We start from the raw sequence: 18229 nt of genomic DNA, 5'->3' as shown, positions 1-18229 counted from the left end.
CATTGGCATGTGGCGATACATTCTGCCATCATTTAATAAGCCTGTTAAGAGTTTACTGTGCAATGAAAAGGCAGCGATGCTGTAATTTGCTCCACATTAATGCCTTCACTTCATTTTATTTTTCTGTATAATGACCCAGCACGGTGGGCAAGCGCATGGTTTGTGTTAGGTTAAGGAAGATTATGGCTCCGTGCAGCTTTATATGTCACGTTTAATCGTTTGAGATCTTAAAATAATTTGATTGTCAAGCAAGTAAATTTGGAAAAGGGCCATTTTCGAATGGTGATTTTATCTAACCGACTCGGCTCCAGTTGTAAACTACGTCTGATGGCCGACGGCAGTAGCGGCTATCAACTATGTGCAATAGCTGCCGAATTTCACATCATGTTCAGAATGACGTGTAGAGGAATTTTGGCTCACTTTCCTTGAAAAACTGATTAAATTCATCAAATTTGAGGATCATTTAAGTATAACTGACCTGCCTAAGATCATAAAGAATTGACATCATTTTGCATAACCCGAGTGCAGGTGAACTTAAGGTCGTGGACGAATTTATGGTTTAATCAATTATGGAAAGTTGTCCGGATCCTGCAGACAGCGGAGCAACATTCCCATTGGTGGAGCTCCAATTCACTGCAAACTGCACCTGTTCTGAAATTAAATTGATAGAGGCAAGACGTTTGGCTTTTTAACATAAATACTTAGATAAGTTGTATGTATCATCACTTTCCTAAAATAATAGTCTAAATAATTTAGACCATATAATATCTTTTGGCATATATATATATATATATATATATATATATATATATATATATATATATATATATATATATATATATATATATATATATTGTTTGTTTGTTTGTTTGTGTTTTTTTTTTTTTTTTTTTTTTTGGCCTAAATTGTCATTTGGCAAAGAAAAGATAACTTTGCTCAGTATTTTATGAAATATGGGATTTCTTAATTTTGCAGGCTTGGTAGTTGTCAGGCTTGACTGTGTCTCATGAAACCATTTGGCTGTTTACCTTTAATTTCCTGATTGAGCAAGGAGCGAAATAATAATAACATAAGATTTACACAACAAACTAGACCTAATATGCTGGGTAAGATATTATATTTTTGCAGTGAAAAAAACTTTGATCCATCTCCACACCAGACTGATTCTAAACATCAACTCTCAGCTGCACATTAGCGCAGCCTTCAATTATTGCCCAGCATCCAGAGAGCAACTAACATGCTCCATGTGATGCTTAGGAGCTCACCGGCCAGTATTCCTAGCAACATCTCCAAGTCATGACAAACAACACTGATGAGAGCCTGAGAGGTTTTGTGCATCATCCTAAAGCACGGATGTCAGAGGGGAGCTAATTAGCTGAACCACGTGCTATTATGTTCTAGTCTCAAAAATCAGCTATAACTGGTCCATGTAATGTAATAGTTCAATATGTTTTTCTTCCCTCTCAACTTAAAACAGGAATGGAAAATTTTAAATTTGGTTGCCACTTTTGGAATAAATTCTGTAACGACGCAATTAGAATCTGTGGTTTTGGAAAATCCCTCCAAAGTTTTAAGGTGGCGTACTCACGATTCAGATTCAGACAGTTTAACATTGATGCCCCGCGGGTGACTTGCGCACAGAGTGAGGTGAAGACTTTTTGGACAGCGGCCATGCGGCAACATGGCTCGCAAAGAAGCTACTTCAGTCCAATAAAAACATCAACGGCAGACTGAAATAGAACAGGAAGTCATAGAATGGACAAGAGAAGACCGGTGCAAAGTCATTATCCCCGATGAATCCTCTGTCCGATCTTTTATGGCATCTGGAAAATCATTTTGTGCAAAGAACAAAAGTCAAGCTCGGCCATAAGCTCTCCGTCATGCTAACAGTCGAGGCGTCCTGATAAGATCCATGTGTGGAGTTGCTTCTCATCCAAGCGACTGGGATTGCTCCCAACTCTGTCCAGGATCCCGCATGGACCTGAAGCAGTGTGGGATCAACAAGCCACTTCATTCAACGATCCAGGCACAATAAACGGACTGTAACACTGACACAGTGACAATTTGGACCCTACGGGAGGAAAAGCTGTTGCATTCGAACCTCGTTGAAACACTGAGGTGAGTTCTGCAAAAGTAGCTGCACTATCCAGACAAAACTGAATCACATACATATTCAGACATAAGCTTACAACTTAAAGTAGCGTTTTGCCTGTAGAGGAGTTTGATTCTTTACATAGGATCTGCCTCGCGCCGCACTGCCGCAACATGGTCGCAGTTTCAATGTATGTCACTAAATAAAAGTATTTAGTGACATACTGCAGCCTTAAGGGTCAAGGTCACAAATATTGACGCATTCGCAAATAAGAGCCTGTTAAATATTGTTATTGTCGCTCAGCATACAGTAGAAAAACGCTAACCGGGCAGAACACAGCGTTTGGTTCACGGCCAGAAAGTCTGGCAGAAACTGCTCTGAGAAAAAAAAAAAAAAAAAAAAAAAACGACAACTCAAAACGGAGTAAAGCACTGACGGAACGGATGGGGCCCAGCAGTTTGTTCAACCGTGATAAGGAAAGCTAACAGCCTGCAATGAGAGACACAGAGAGACGAGAGATAAAGACCTTTGATGACTTATTCGGTAAAGGGCAGCCTAGAAGGTGGGTGGGGAGGAAAGGAGCTATGGTAAAGCATACATTTTTACTGACGAGGGCTTGAAAGTGAGCAGCAGCTGAAAGGGGAGAGAAGATGGGGAAGAGGGGGAGTTCGGGGGTCTTCCACTTCTGCAGGTTGTCCACATTATTGTCTTGGCAGAGCAATCTTCTCCAATCTTGGCAGTGCGTAATGGAGGCACAAGAGATACCAGGTGCTGCTCGCTTCTCCATTCAGAGAGGCAGGACCACATGCCAGACTGAATTTGATGAGGCTTTCATTGTTTGGGCCGCACTCGGCCAGGCTACCGCCGCGGGGCCCCCGGTGTTTGCAGAGACCCCCAAGGACATGCGGGAGGTGGGGGGAGAAGAAAACCGAAAAAAAAAAAAAAAAAAAGCACAGACATAAAGGAAGAATGTGTGAGGAAAATAAATCGATTTCTTAAGCACAAGGATGTTGGGGAAGAGGGCAAACAAACAAATCCAGAGTGTCGCACGTCGACAACCAAAAACTTTGCGTTTTACTGGGATTTTAAATAACTGATTAACACAAAATAATACATTACGCTGCGGAGAAATATGGCGTTAAAATCAAAATTAAGGCTTGTGGAATGCATTTGGACTTCAAGCCAGTCTTTCATCAGTCAGGCTGGATGACAAGCACATGTTAAGTCTTGCAGCAGATTAGCATCTTGCCTCCAGTCTGGGCTTTCACTGAGCCACTGACTCCAGCAATGAGCTGATTCTAACCTCACTATTATGACTCTGACTGTACATTTACAATATGTTCACCTGTAAAAGAAAACATAAAACATTACCAAGCAGTTTCAATCTAGTACAAATCAACCGGTACACTTGAAGTAAACCAAAACTTGCAGGCAAGATTTCAGCAAAATCTACTAAAAGTATTTATTCCACAGGCAGAATTTTTTTTTCACTTAAGATATTTTTGCCATATTACAAGTGACCTAATTATTTATGAATTAAGTAACTGTTAAATCTTAGCGTTCAAGTAGAACACATACAGGGATAAAGCTTGAAAAGAATAAAACTTCAGTTGTCTTTTTGCATAGGGACATTTTCAAATGTCAGGTGTCAGTGAAACGATTCGCTATGGATTATGGAGTGATCTGTCGCTACTGGCATTAGCATATTTTCAGTGACGGCCACCACACACGTAGACACAAACCCACCTGTAGAGAAACAAAAGCAGAGGGAATCAAACCAGAGGAGTGGGGACTTGTCTTCGGCACACAAGGGGAGCAGGAGATCAGCAGATGAATAACCTCCAGTTTTATTAGGAAAACAGTATCATTGTGTCTGGTCATCTGAGCGTGAGAAAACAAACCAACAACCAGCCTGCTGCAGAGCTGATTATTGCCCATTATGTTTGTTTGCAGGAGTTTGGTGAGACCCAGAAGGATTAGGACTGATTTAGAGACTGAAAGCAAGGATTTGGAGTAGAGTGTGTGTTTGGATGTGTGTGTGCTGCTGTACAGAAACTTTTGCTGTGAAAGCGCTTCGCAAACATTTGGAAGCTTTCGCGGCGGACCCGGCCGGATCACTCCGCCGCTGGCTTGCGCCGGCGATGCAACGGGATAATGAAACCCCTGGCGGTTTCGGCGGCGCGAAGCGGAGGACAGGAAGTGAACCCCGCTTTGGCCCGTCACAGCGCTTCACATCACAAGTCACTAAATGGAAGACGTTCTTTACGGGGGAATAATGGAGAGAGACATGCATCCCCACCGCCTTCTTCTCTCATTGCAAAACAGAAAAGCGCGACTGAAAACAAGGATTTTTTTTTTAGATCTTATTTTTAGTAACAAATAGGGTTGTACTTTTAGCAGGCAGGATGGTGAGAATGGGTCGCACCTCCGGATCAGTCTCTGAAGGCGGCCTCCTCTGGGCTCTCGCCAGCGATTAGTGGAGAGGCCTTCTCCTGCAGGCAGGTCATCTCCAGGAAAGGTGTGAGAAGAATCTATTACCATCACCGTCATATTCCCTCTCTGGGACAATCATATCCTGACCTTTCCTCAATCCTCCTGCCACTCTCCTATCACTCTCTCTCTTTCTTTTTTCTCTTTTTTTTAACTTTATCTCCCTTAAAATTAGGTTTTATATTTGCAACGCGGCACATCGCCTGCACGGTCACACAATTTTCTCCCCATCGCTCGGTGCAAGCGTGAGGTGTTTGGAGACAAAACAAGAAACGTGAAGAAAAAAAAACAACAGTGTTAAGTCATCTTTGTGGACAGAGGGATAGACTCCTGTTAGGTTACGGCACAGGAACACCCAATTCACCACGCCGACCTGCTGTCCATTACGTCCGCGAGTGAGAAAAACAGCAGCGGCAAGAGAAAATATATGATGGCCTTTAGTTTGGTCTGTTGGCTCTAAAGCAGAGGGGAGCAGATATGTGCTGAACTGTTCAACATTTAATCGTGTCACAAACACAAACTTCTTCAGTGTGCTGTTGGGATTTTGATGAGACATCCTTCATCTGTTTCCAGGTGAACAGAAACACACAGGACAAATGACTCATATTTAAGAAACTCCTAGAGTGGCAATTGATCTAGCATGCATGTTTTTGGGACATAAACTGAATTTTTTTTCCCATTACAGAGTCACATAGTTTACAGGAGACACTAAAGAGAAACAAATCACACAGTAAACCATTCAGATATTTGACCGACAGATTTAATAGACAGCAATGAAAGATTGCAGTTCATGCAGAAAGTATGCAAAGTATTAATAAGACAGTCATTTATGAAAAACATCTAAAGATGCATGAGTTTTCTGACACCAACAAGGAAAGTGAAGTTTGTTCTTGCAACGTGACCAAAGTGATAAACCTCAGGGTGGACTGAAATGCCTCGCGGCGTCGGAGACGGCTGCGTTTAGGGGACTATTGTTTGCCGCGTGACTGTAAAAGCACACGCCTGTCTATGTGTCTAATTAGCTGATGCGTTCATTAGCTCCATCAGCAGATTAGACGTTCAGTCAGACTGCAACACGCCTGCTTAATGTTGCTTCTTTTTTGTTTTTTTTTCTTCCCTGTTTATTTGTTCGGGCTTTTGCGAGAAGGTCTCTGCGATCGTCACTGCAGCTCCACCGCCTTCGCTGCTAACAGCAAAGACAGGAGAAAGCAAGGCAGAAAATAAAAATGTAAAAAAAAAAAATCTTTTTCTGTTTAACTTCTCCAACTTCACCTTTGAGGCTTCTTTTCTTTTCTTTTCTTTTTTTGTTATTTATCGCCACCTGAGCAGCTTTGTTTCCTTCCCACACGTTGTTCATCATCATCCTGAGGAACGAGGGAGAAATCACTGAATCCTACCACTTAAATCTGAAAGAGGGATGTTTCAATAGCATCGGCAAGAAAGAAGAAGGAGGTAAAAAAAAAAAAGACATGGCCCTTATGTATCCATGGTTACCCCCCGGCTTTATTGCTGTTTGTCTTGGGCAGCAGCCGCAATAAAAGTGCTGGGAGAGAAATGACTGTGCAAAGCCTCTAATTGCAGAAGAAGGCACCATGCGCAGGTGTTGTGAGGGAAATGGGAGTTGAGAGTTGACCTGAAAGCACTACCCCTTCCCCCCAAACACACAAACACACACACACACACCCACACCCACACACACACACACACACACACACACACACACACACACACACAGACCTCTCTCTCAAAGCTATCTGCTTTTACAAGGGTCTTATTAGCAGTGATTGGACGGCCCCTGAATGTGCACTTACTTCATATTTTTAGTTTTCCAATTAAGTTTGCGGGCTTCAGGACTCTCAGGTATGCTATTAAAAAAAAGGCCAAATGGAAAATGAAGAGTCTCTCGTAGCGGGGCGGATCTGGCTTGGCCTCATTTGAGGAATAATGAAAAATGGAAGGCAGAAACCGACGCGTTAGCGTAGCAGCACGGGAGGGAGAGGGAATGATAGCAAGGAGGAAGAGGAGGAGGAAGGGAAATAAATGACAAAATACGAAGAAGAAAAAAAGCGTTTATTGCACGCTGCCCTTTCTGGCCTTGGACAAGAAAAGGAAGTATCATTCCCACCTTCTGACACTTTCTTTATCGTTCCTTTCTCAGAATCCTCCCACCGCTGTTAAATGAAATGGGAATGGAATGTGTTCACACCTCCGTGGTCCTGGCGGGGCAGCGGGGAGGAATACTCAGGCCCATTATCTTCTGTTGTGTGGCCACAACGGACAGATGGGCCCACTGAGGACGCATATGAGTATGTGTATGTGTGTCTCTGAACACACACACACACACACCAGAAAGTGGATTGAATGCTCAGGTGTTGTTTGCCTCTGAAAAGACGCTGCTCAGGAGAGATACCGATAGGAGAAATGGCAGAGCCTGCTACTTTTGGACCGGGAGCTCTGGGCTTTGTTTGGCGCCAGGGCCGGTTCATTGTGTCACTTCTTCCAGTTTATGTTTTTTGTATGAATGTCTATAAATAAGCATAGCTCTCAGTAGGGCTGGACAGTGACACAACAGGGCTGAACCCAGGTATTCCAAGCAGTGATGGTACTGGAATGATACAAACCTTAAAGATCCATCCATCTGTAAAATCCAAAATCTGGGTGCAGTAATGGACTCTGAGCTGAACTCTCAGATTCACATCAAGACGGTTACAAAATCGGCCTTCTATCACCTGAAGAACATTTCCAGGATTGAAGGGCTGATGTTGCAGCTGGATCTAAAGAAACTAATCTGTGTGTTTATCGCTCGTCGCAATGATTATGCGTTTGCATTTCAACCGGCTGGACAGAGCACAGGTTTAAAATCCTTACACTGGCTTCCTGGAGCTCAAAGAATAGACTGTGAAAAAACTTAAAAAGTACTGAACGGTTTCACAGCAAGATACCGTTAGATGTTAAACCTTCTGGTCTTCTGCTCAGCATCCCCAGAACCAAACATGGAGAAGCAGCATTCAGCTTCTATGCTCCACAAATCTGGAACTAATTTCCAGAAAACTGCAAAACAGCCAAAACACTGAGCTCCTTTTAAAGAAGACTGAACCTATGGGTTTAGAGTTGCCTTTGATTAGCTCTAAATGGAACATCGATCAACATAATGTGTATTTGAAAAAAATGTCATGTTTATTTCTGTTTCATAATTGGTGGCTGCCTGATGCTTTCATAATGAAAAGAACTTTGGACTGTCGTGCTGCTAAAATGTGCTGCACAAATAAATGCGACTTATCTACCTAGCCAGCTAGCTATTATCTGTCTGTCTAAAAGTAAAGTGTCTCATCAGTTTATGCAAATCATTAACAGGATTGTGTGTCATGACAGTCACTGAAACAGCTGACATGTAGCTGGTTATTGTTCTGGTTCTGTCTCATCAGGCTGAGTGTTGTCTTCGGGGAACGACTCCCGAGGGCCCGACAGGAGGAAGCATAATGATGGCGCACAGTTTATCACTCAGGCTCTGTCTCCTGGGGCCCATAACTTCCTGGTGGCACACAAACAGCTTTTGCCACGGACCCGACAATCAAACCAGTTCTGAAATGGTTCGCTTTGCCTGGAACCGAGCCAGATGTCAGGTTGCCTTTGCTGCATTTGATCTGAAACAGTAAGACGAAGAAATGAAGATAAAACATGCTTCCTTTGCAGACAAGGTACGGTGTCCGTTAACGAGTGAGAAACTGACGATGGCCGTCAGGTGCGGCGGCATGAGGAACCACGCAGAGAAGGTGCAACAGAGAGCTGACGACCAAACCGAAAGTAAGATACCGCTTCAGGTATTTAAGGACTGATCTTGGAAACTGCAGCTCTGTGGAGGAGCGTCGCCCCAAAGGCGGAGGAAGCTCCAACCAGACCAGCCACAGGAGATTTAAAAATTCCTCAAACATGCTTGGAATAATCAAAGCTATACCCCCAAGTATGTTTCTGATGAGGAAATAACATTGTAACCTGACGTAAAGCTCAAAATGTAGATTTCACGTGACGCTGCCTCTTTAAGGCATCGTTCGATGCAAACCAAACACAGAGTAGTGGCTAAATCGCACTGAGGAATTCTTTGTACTCCTTGTTCCACAGTCGGAGTTGAAACCCAGGTTTTCCAGATCGTGACAGGAAGCCAGAGAACCTGGAGAAAACCCACATCTGCACAAGGGACATGCACAATGTAAAGGTGACATTGTGTTACTATAGATGTGAAGAAACAGTGCACAGCACTGTTCAAGCCCATCATGTATCATTCCTTTACATATTTCTGCAGCACATGAAAATCTCATCTTTCATGATATATTTTCTATTTAGACTGGCATTTGGTCTCAAGGTCTTTACGGCTTACTTGTCATTAATTCACATTGTGTTCCATTTGCATTTTAGTGCGATAATGCAGACATTTTTTTCTGTCAATGGACCATTGATGTTGCATTATGTAACACATGAAATTGTTGTCAGCTTGTGTCAGCTGCAGCGACACAAGCTGTGGCATTAAGTGACAGATTAATAAATGCCATTGTCTTTTCACCAAATCAAACTATTTTTGTTTTCCACCTGTATTTATCCTCCTGCTGGGTGTTTCACCGTTAATCCATCAAACAGCTTACAATTAGGTCCAAAATGTAATATGCAAAATGAAACATTAGGCAGTTTTGACAAAGGAATTTTCTTAATTTCCTCATCTTGGTTTCCCAATAAGTGACGACAGTAATTAGTAAATCCCTAAACACAAAATGTGCTGTTTTTTCTTAATTTTACAGCACTATTCGTACAGCCGCACACTAAAAAAAAAGCCAAATAAATAAAAGATTATGATAAGTTGTTAAGGTGGTGCACATTCTTCTTCTTCTTCTAGCCGCATTTAACTTTTGCAGCACCTATTGAGTTTTAACGTCTGTCATCTTGCAGTCTGAATGAGGGTTTTTTTTTTGTCAGAGTAGAAAAGTGCCCAATTATTGAGCACAGCCTAAGCAAAGGGGCCATTACGCTGATCACTTCAGTTCTCTCAGAGTTATCAAATCAGACAAAGACTGGCACAGGAGGCATAGAAATGAGACGGCGGAATGCGTCGGCGCATAAAAATGTTTGAATCTGAACAATGCGGCCCAGGTCAATCCAAACAGGCTGCTGTTATGGATTGTCTGTCTGGAAAAAAATAAATAAATAACTGCTTTTTTTTCTTCTGCTAACAAACAAAATCGGAGAGGCAGAGGGGAAAGCCGGGAGATGCTTTGTAAAGCTTTCCGGATTCATGGTGGAGTCCTTCTGTCACCAGAGGCAGAAGGGAATCGGGTTAATCTGTGTGTGTGTGAGACCCAGTGGAGTGATTCCCTTCATGTCTCTGAGGGGTAATTAGCCATGGACGGCCCGACATTGGCGCTCTGAAGGCCTGTGTGTGTGTGTATGTGTGTGTGTCTCTGCGGGGACATCGGCGGGCCCCGAGGGGTTCACGTGAGAACACACTCTGCATTTCAAACTGCCCAGGTGTGCAAATATCATTGGTCCCTGTTCGCACTTTTGATTCAATCTTTCTTTTTGTTTTTTCTTTTCTCTAATCCCTCCTCTGTTGTTTGATTGTTCACTTTTTACACAACTTCTTACAAAGGATTTTTTTAAAAATTGTTTTCAGCACAAATGTCTTATCACGCTTGAAAGAAGACAAAAATAACTTACAAGATGTAGGAGTTTGCTTTAAGCCAATAATCCCTTAATGATGAAAAAGTTCTTGTTGCATTGATAAACCATATCACTTATAACAAGGCATTTCCCCCACGTTATAAATGAAATAAATTGAGGTATTGTTTTGTTTCACTGTTCTGATTTCACCTTTTACTTTAACATTTTCTCCTTATCTGTTTGTGTTTATCCTAACATCACTCTCCCTAAAACAATTTCATTTTTCCTCCTCTTTCTCAGTCTACATCGCCACATCTGCAGTGATGTACAACAGTATTTCACCCTGTTTACAGATTTATTTTCCCTTCTTTGGTCGATTCAATATCAGAACCTGGCTATTTGTTCATTAAGCGCCAGGAGAGTCTTGAAGTGGCATAGTTAAAGTCTGGACGTGAAGTAATCTGGTATAACCACTGACAAAGACAGACACAGAAGGCATGTAAAAAGGTATTCAGTCTAAGAAACAAAACAAGATAAAAAAACAAAAATAAAACGTGGCTGAATTAAAACAATTCTGGAAAGGCTGTGGGCTCGAGATTTCGCTAAAACACTCACTGGTTTGTATCACACCTGCATTTTGATAGTTGTTACTAGTTGAGCGCTTCCTCACAGCTCTTGAGCTTCCTCCTCATAGAGCATGACATGGTGACTCCTTCAGACTAGCCAGCAGCAATTAGAAAGGGCAAATAGAGGATCTATCATGTTGCAATGACGTCCTGAAGGCAGAGTTTCAGACGGAGGAAGAGATTCTTAAAGAGACAGAGGCCCAATTTCAAGGTGTTAAATTACAAAATCTTATTTCTCTGAAGTCATAGTCAATAAATGTGGAATTTGTCAACTATGTGTGTTGAAAACCACATAAGACTGTCCCTTTAGTAAGTGATGCGTCCTACATTTGTGAACTCAAGTGTAAATTAAAAAAAGCAGAAACAAATCTAAACTGTCAGGAGAAACTGTTTTTACTGCACTGCAAATTTGTTGCTGTTGCTTTTCTATTTTTGTTCTCTCAGATCCTGATTCTTCTCATTTTCTTCACCTTCACTTCCTCTGCTCCTCCATATTTGGTGTGGAAATGACACCCTGGCGACTCCAGCTCCTTCTCCTTGAACTCTGTGTCCAGTGAAACACCCCTGGTTGCCATAAGCAACAACTCTCCTCCGCCTCTCCCCCTCCCTCCACCCTCACCTCTATTTATTTTCACACCCATCTGTATTTTCTATCTCTGCTTCTTCTGCTTTCCTTTTTTGCGCATCTCGTCATTGATTTTCCTCGACATGGAGCACAGAGCCTATCAATATTTCCAGCTGAAGAATGAAATCGATAGACGGGTCCTGTCCGGCAGTGGTTAAAAATGACAACTCCATGGTCTTTTATTAAAAAAAAAAAGAAAAGAAAAGCCAGCAGCCGGCGCTCACCCACCCCGTTTCCTGGTGTTGTGCTCCAGCCCAGTGTTGGCTAATGGCTGGACCGTGACCCGCCTCAATACGCCGGGTCGATACGCTGCCCCATGTGCTCAGACAGACGAGTGAAGAAAGCGTGGCGGCCATCGATGTAAGGACTCGCAGACGTTTGGTCCTCTGGATATTCAGCCAGGAAATCTTTAGTGTGGTTCAACTAGGCCTTTTTGGTTTTTTTCTTTCTTTGAAGAATGATTTTGTTTAGAAACCTCATCATTCATCTGATCTGTTTTTCTGTTGTTTAGTTTATTTATTTTTGATATTTGAAATGTCTACCAGTTCCAGTGTTAAATGTTCATTACAATTTTTTTTTTTTTTTTTCATCTTTGACAATATTTTGCCATTTTCGATCCATTACTTGAAAGTCGCCTCAAAGCAACAATATTATCATTTATCACAATAACTTCTGGTCTGGGGAAGATTTCTCGACCAGCAAAATGTGTTATTGTGACAGGCGTATTCACAATGTTTGTTTATACATAAAAAACTCAAACAAACAAAAAACTTAAAAGTGTGGTGTGCAAATGTGTTCAGTTCAGAATATACTTAACTACTAATGACTAAATAGAATCCACTTTTGTGTGATCAAATCTGAGTGCAAATTCCAATGACACACGTTGATGTTTGTTGTTGTGATGTGACAAAAAAAAAATGATGCATTCTAAATTTCCAGAGGTAGGAATAGTTTTGCACGCCACTGCATACAGTTTTGAATCTCATCGAAACATTTTCTGTGGCTGTTTTGATGGCAACGTTTTCACTGAATGTGCAGAAGCTTCCGGTTCCGAGCCGCTGCGTGAGAGATGATGGCGTGATGTCAAAAGGGCGGCTGGTGAAAAGTAAAATGTTGCATCATGGAAAAAGGCAAGACGACCTCAGCTTTGGTTTGGCAAAGAGTCTCGTTCCTGTAACGCCTCCCCGTTTCAGAGCAGCAAACTCTGAGGTTTGCAATTATGAGATGAGCCTCCTTGAACTTCCATTTATCATTTCCATTAGACCTGCTCTTACTGGCTCACTGCAGCTGGTTTGAAGTTTGTTTTCCATCCTTCAGTTATTTTTATTTCATTATTTATTTATTTATTTAGCAGACGTTGAACCTTTTTTGGAGCTGTTTGGTTTGTAGTTGCATCTCACTCTATTTTATGTTTTGTACCAGGCTGTTGGCTTGTTTATTTGGATCCCCATTTGTCATCGCCATGACAATGGCTACTCTTCCTGAAGTCCACATCATAAAAAAATATGACAAAAACATTTACAAACACTTAATGTAACCTTAGAAACGCAACATTATTTCCTAAATGTACAATTATAACACTTTATATGATAAAATAACAAGGCATTTTTATAATTGAAACAAAAAATAATTAAAGGAAATAACTATTAAAATAATGAAAGGAAATAAATGTTGTATGTATAAATGACAGAAGAGTGAGACAACTTTTTAAAGAAACAGTATCATTTAAGACATGACTTTTTTTGAATTTCAAATTATGCTACATGCTGTGCTTTTATTCATTCACACGTTTGGGAAATTCTTGAATCTCCAACTGTGCACAACACTGAAAACATGCTAGAGAAAAATTCAGACATTTGAGATCGATCTTTTCTGACTTTAGAAAACAAAAAATGGTCAACTTTTCAAGCCCAGAAAATGCCAAGTTCTTTTCCAAGTTCTAACCTCACAATTTGCAGCTTTTTTCTCGCAAATTTTCAACTTTTTCAATGTAGAAATTTCCATGTTTCTTTGTTGTTGTATACATTTTCTGAAATTAAAATGACAATTTCACAATGTTTTCTTGGCAGAAATGTACTCCTTTTCAAATGCAATGGTGCTAATATGCCATCATAAGATACAGATAATTTTGTGGACAAAAATAATACGAATGACCTCTCCAAAAATTACTCTTGTGTTTCCGCTGCTCTACATCACAACACATAGAGGAAATCAAGAGAAATGGGGCATGCTGGGAAAAGCATGAATAAATAAGTAAGGTGAGTGACACATCCGAGTAAAGGCGAGCCAAAAACCAGGAGTCTGGGTCACATAATGAGCCCTGTGTGAATATTAAGCCTCATTAAAAACGTGTGAGACCTTTTCTGTGCTCCGCCCCCTTTGGACAGATGGCCTAGTCCACGATTAGAGTCCTATTTAACTAATTATCAGGGCGGTGCCCATGTCTACACCTCCAGATAATTGTCTAACACGCACACAAACACTACGCAGATGCACACACTCTGCGTTGCTCTTTGTGGTTCCCTAAGGAGGAAAAGGCCAGAGCTGCAGCTCTGCCGGTTGGGAGCAGCAGGACGCCATGGGGAGCTTCTTCCTCACCGGAGGGAGATTAGTGAACCCCGGGATGTATGATGATGGGAACAGGAAGAAGGAGGACATAGACGATTTGGCTGACCTTCTGGTGGATGCACTGTTTCCACATCTGAGGTGTTAAAACTGAGCTCAGTGTGTGTTGTGTTGTTTGGCAGAGCTGAGACAACATTTAAAGGGGCAGTACTATGTGTTTTCCAGACACACAGTGGTATTTTATCGGACAATCAATTAGCTATATTAACTTTTAGTTGTTATAATAGTGCAAGATGAATCAAATATGACTTAAAAGAATTTTGATCTCATAATTTAATGCCTTGAAATTGGGCCTCTGTCTCTTTAAAAACTCCTGCTCTTTCGGGAACTCTGCCTGCAGGAGGCCTTCACAACATGGCTCCTTTAACAACTTTTCTACCAGCATTGCACTGATAAGTAGCTCAGTAGATGCGCAGTTTTGCCAGGTATTTGCTAATTGCTGTTGGCTAGTCTGAAGGAACTGTTTTGCAGTTTTCTGGAAGTTTGCTCTCGATTTGTGGTTCGTAGAAGCTGAACGCTTCAAGAGGTATGAATACATTTTTTGTGACATGATGGACAAGAAGAACTGATGTAGAAGAGAAAGTCAACAGTCGTTGCCAACGTGGGCAGATGGGACGATCCACGAGTCTCGGAAGTGGTTTCCACCGCACCACCAAACACATGGGCTCCATCAAACACCCAAACAAACAGGCGACGAGAAAAACAGAGCAGACTCTCTCCCGTCAGAGTGACACGTCACGTCCAGGGAAAACAGACAGCTGACATTTCGCACCGAAGCCAACATTGGAGTCGCCGCTCGTGATGGAGCAGCTGTGTGATGGAGACAGCCAGCTCAGACATACTTGGACAGACATACAGTTACACCCAGATGCAGACGCTGGGGGAAAATCCCCCCCCCCCCCTCACTCCCCTCATCCCACCCCAGGCAGTATTATGTGCAGTCATCTGCATCCACTACGGAGGGCCATCCCGCATCCAGACGCCCCTTAATGAACGTGACATTTAGCTGATATTTACATGTCATGCATGATGCTAAATTAGTATGCTGAACGCTAAGCTTCAGATTAAACAAAGCTTAGCAATTGCACACCATCTATCATGCAAAAAAATGTTACTTCAAGTGACCTGCACAGTTTACCCAAGACCATCCACTTAGTCTTAGCTAGCCAACATTCCTTCATTAAAATGTCACACACACACATGCGCATTCACAGGTTATTTACATAGCAGTGAAGTGAAACACAGCATCTCTGTGGGGAGAATTCTCATTCCTGTTCGTCTGCTTAGATTGAAATTGCTCTGCTGACAAGAGGCAAAATATCAATCAGAAGTAATTTCTTCCCACTGCCTCGCCTGTCAGCGCCGCAGTCCAATGTTGACCTTCTGTCATAATACGTTTGTTGATCATTTACATTTCTCACCACATAGGGCTGAACAGAAACACACACACACACTGGAAGATGTTTGGGCTCCGGCAGCGAGGGATGTTTGTTTCTCCTTCCCAGAACTCCGCTTTCTCAGGAATCATTTCACCTCCGCAGAACTAACTGCAAACTTTATGATCGCTCGATGAAAGCAGGGAGAGAATGTGAGCAAACTGGAGGGTCCCCGACCCAAATGAGATGTCAGCAATGGCATCAGAGATGACACACAGATAGACGGACTAGGGCGAATAAGGAAATGCATCACACAAGCTTTAAAGGGGCGGGTACTGTATGTTTTCCAGAAATAGAACCATTTAATATATCACAATCAAGTACCTTTTACCATCAGTTGATATAAAATATGCTGCAAGCATCAAATAGAACTCAAAAGAAATTTGATTATGTAACTTAATGGCGTGTTTAAGTTTCCTAAAGGGTCTTCGTCTTTTTAAGAAACTCCTGCTCCTTTCTACGTCAAAACCTTTCACAATGTTTTTGACCAGCATGAAAAGAGCTCAGTAGGTGAGCAGCTCCACCAGGTGTTTGCTAATTGCTGCTGGCTAGTCGGAAGGAGCCGAGAGAGGGAGCCACTCTGTGAAGGGAATCTCGAAAGCATGGAAGCTGCAGCTCTGAGGAGGAGTTTCGTCTTCAAAGGTGGAGCTTTGCATGTTTTAGATTAAAGGATTTCTAAAACATGCATGAAAGAATCAAGGCAACACTCCAAGTATGTTTCTGATGAGGGAATAACTGAAAAATGTCAATTTTACATGACACTGCCCCTTTAAAAATGGTTGTCCCAACAACGCATTATCTTTAAAATCATTCCTTCTCTCATAGATGGTAGTTTTCTTTCTTTTTCTCTTTCTTTTTTTTTTTTTTTTTTTTTTTTTTTTTGCAGAATTAGCCGGAGCTGCTGCTCTCCGGCGCCTTGGTTGTTTTTGGGCCGTTTTCTCTGCATGAGGTCAAGTGAGTCATTCTTCCTCTAATTGATTTTCTCCCCCTGTGAGGTCACTGGGAGAAGCCAAGCTAAAGGCTTCCATGTGAGCGCAGGTGACACAATTAACATTTGGATGTTAAAAGTCAAGCACCGGTGGCGGCGCGCACAAAGTTAAATCACCCGGCACAACTCTGTGACATTCTGACAGCGATGTGTTCTGAATGAGCAAAACCGGGCCGATGGCCTGATCTGGTCTGGTCTAGTCTAGTCTAGACTAGTCTAGTCTGGTCTGGTCTGGTCAGGGCACCGAAAACATTGAAAACACTGACTTATTTTTATGGGTTGAGAGTTTGGGCATCCCTCAGGTGGTTGATCTAATCAAAAACAAAAATCTCTAAAACCAGGGATTTTTATTTGTAGAGAGGGGCCACAAAGGCTCCTAATTATCCCCGACCTTCTGGCTCCCCCATGCAGTCGCTTTCTCGTTCTGTTTCGCTCAGGATCACCCCTCCGCTCGGCTCCAGACGCTAATTGCCGCAGTTTCGGCGGCGAAGGCCGCGTTCGGGCGCGAGGCAGATCTCCCCCACTCCCCTTTCCCTGAAGGTTGGCGAAGGACGCGCTAACACCCGAGTGCCCGTCTGGGCCGGGTCTGCATTTCCAAGTCACTTCGCTTTGACAGGCAAAATGCTTTTATTTCAAGGTGATCCATTAGTGTGTGACGACAGAAAGGCGACACAACCCGTCATTAAAGAGAAGAAAGATGGCTGGGGGAAAGCCGTCTTTTTTATTGTTTTTCAGTTTAAACAATGTGGAAGAAAACAGGAAACAAGACTGAAGGTGACCTTGAGGGTTTGTCTGGACTAAGCTTTTGCATAGACATAGAGATTTTAACTTTTTCTTTTTTTTCATTTTGTGGTGGCTGTATGGAGATTTTCATGCAGCTCACATTGGTGAAAGTGTGAATAAATAATCCAATGCGGTCAGCAGTGACGCTTGTTAGCTCCAGGCTTTCTTTCCTTCTCGTTTGTTTCTTTAGCGTTTTGTTTGATCTCAAGGATGTTTGGAAATCAGAGAGCTTTTTTTTTTGGTCTTGTGGCAACCTCCAGTCCGTGCCCGCCTGGGGAAAGAGTCCAGTCTGAAAACGGCTCTGAAACGACTGATTGCATTTTAATGTTTGAGCGTGAAGGTATCGAACACAAGTTTGAAAGACAGTCGTGTTGGGTTTTGCCCCGCAACCTGCTTCTGCATCCTCGTGGTTACCAAGATTACGCTCAGATGTTCTGTTTTCTCCCTGGTGGAACGAGAGAGAAAGAGAGACAGTTGCTCAAACTGAATGTAAAAGTTAACTAAACAAAGTTTTTGATCCCTACTGCGAAATATCTTGGTACCTTTGGAATACAAAGAAACTACATTAACTCATTAGTGCCTCTTTAGAAAGATGGAGTAGCTTGTTTAAAGTCAACAATTCCTTAATAATGATTTTTTCAAAAAAGCATTCCTTCCACAATCCTAAGAAATAATGTGGATGCCAAAAGAAACAGTTACTTTCTCCTCAACATTAAGGAATTGTTTACTTAAAACAAACTCCCATATCTTGCTGAAAGTTACTTGTAAGTTAGTTTTGTCTTTGCTCAAATGCAGGTCCAAAAGCGACTCAAAGCCTCTGCAGAAAAACGAACTCCCTCGCAGACATTGGGGTAAGTTTCCAAACGGATCGTGTGGAAGAAAATCCTGCCAGAATGCGGGTTAGTCTTGCAGGTTCTA

This window comes from Poeciliopsis prolifica, unplaced genomic scaffold (assembly GCF_027474105.1).
Source record: "Poeciliopsis prolifica strain line A6 unplaced genomic scaffold, Auburn_PproV2 SCAFFOLD012, whole genome shotgun sequence".
Taxonomy (NCBI): domain Eukaryota; kingdom Metazoa; phylum Chordata; class Actinopteri; order Cyprinodontiformes; family Poeciliidae; genus Poeciliopsis; species Poeciliopsis prolifica.
Note: the sequence above shows the minus strand (reverse complement) of the source record.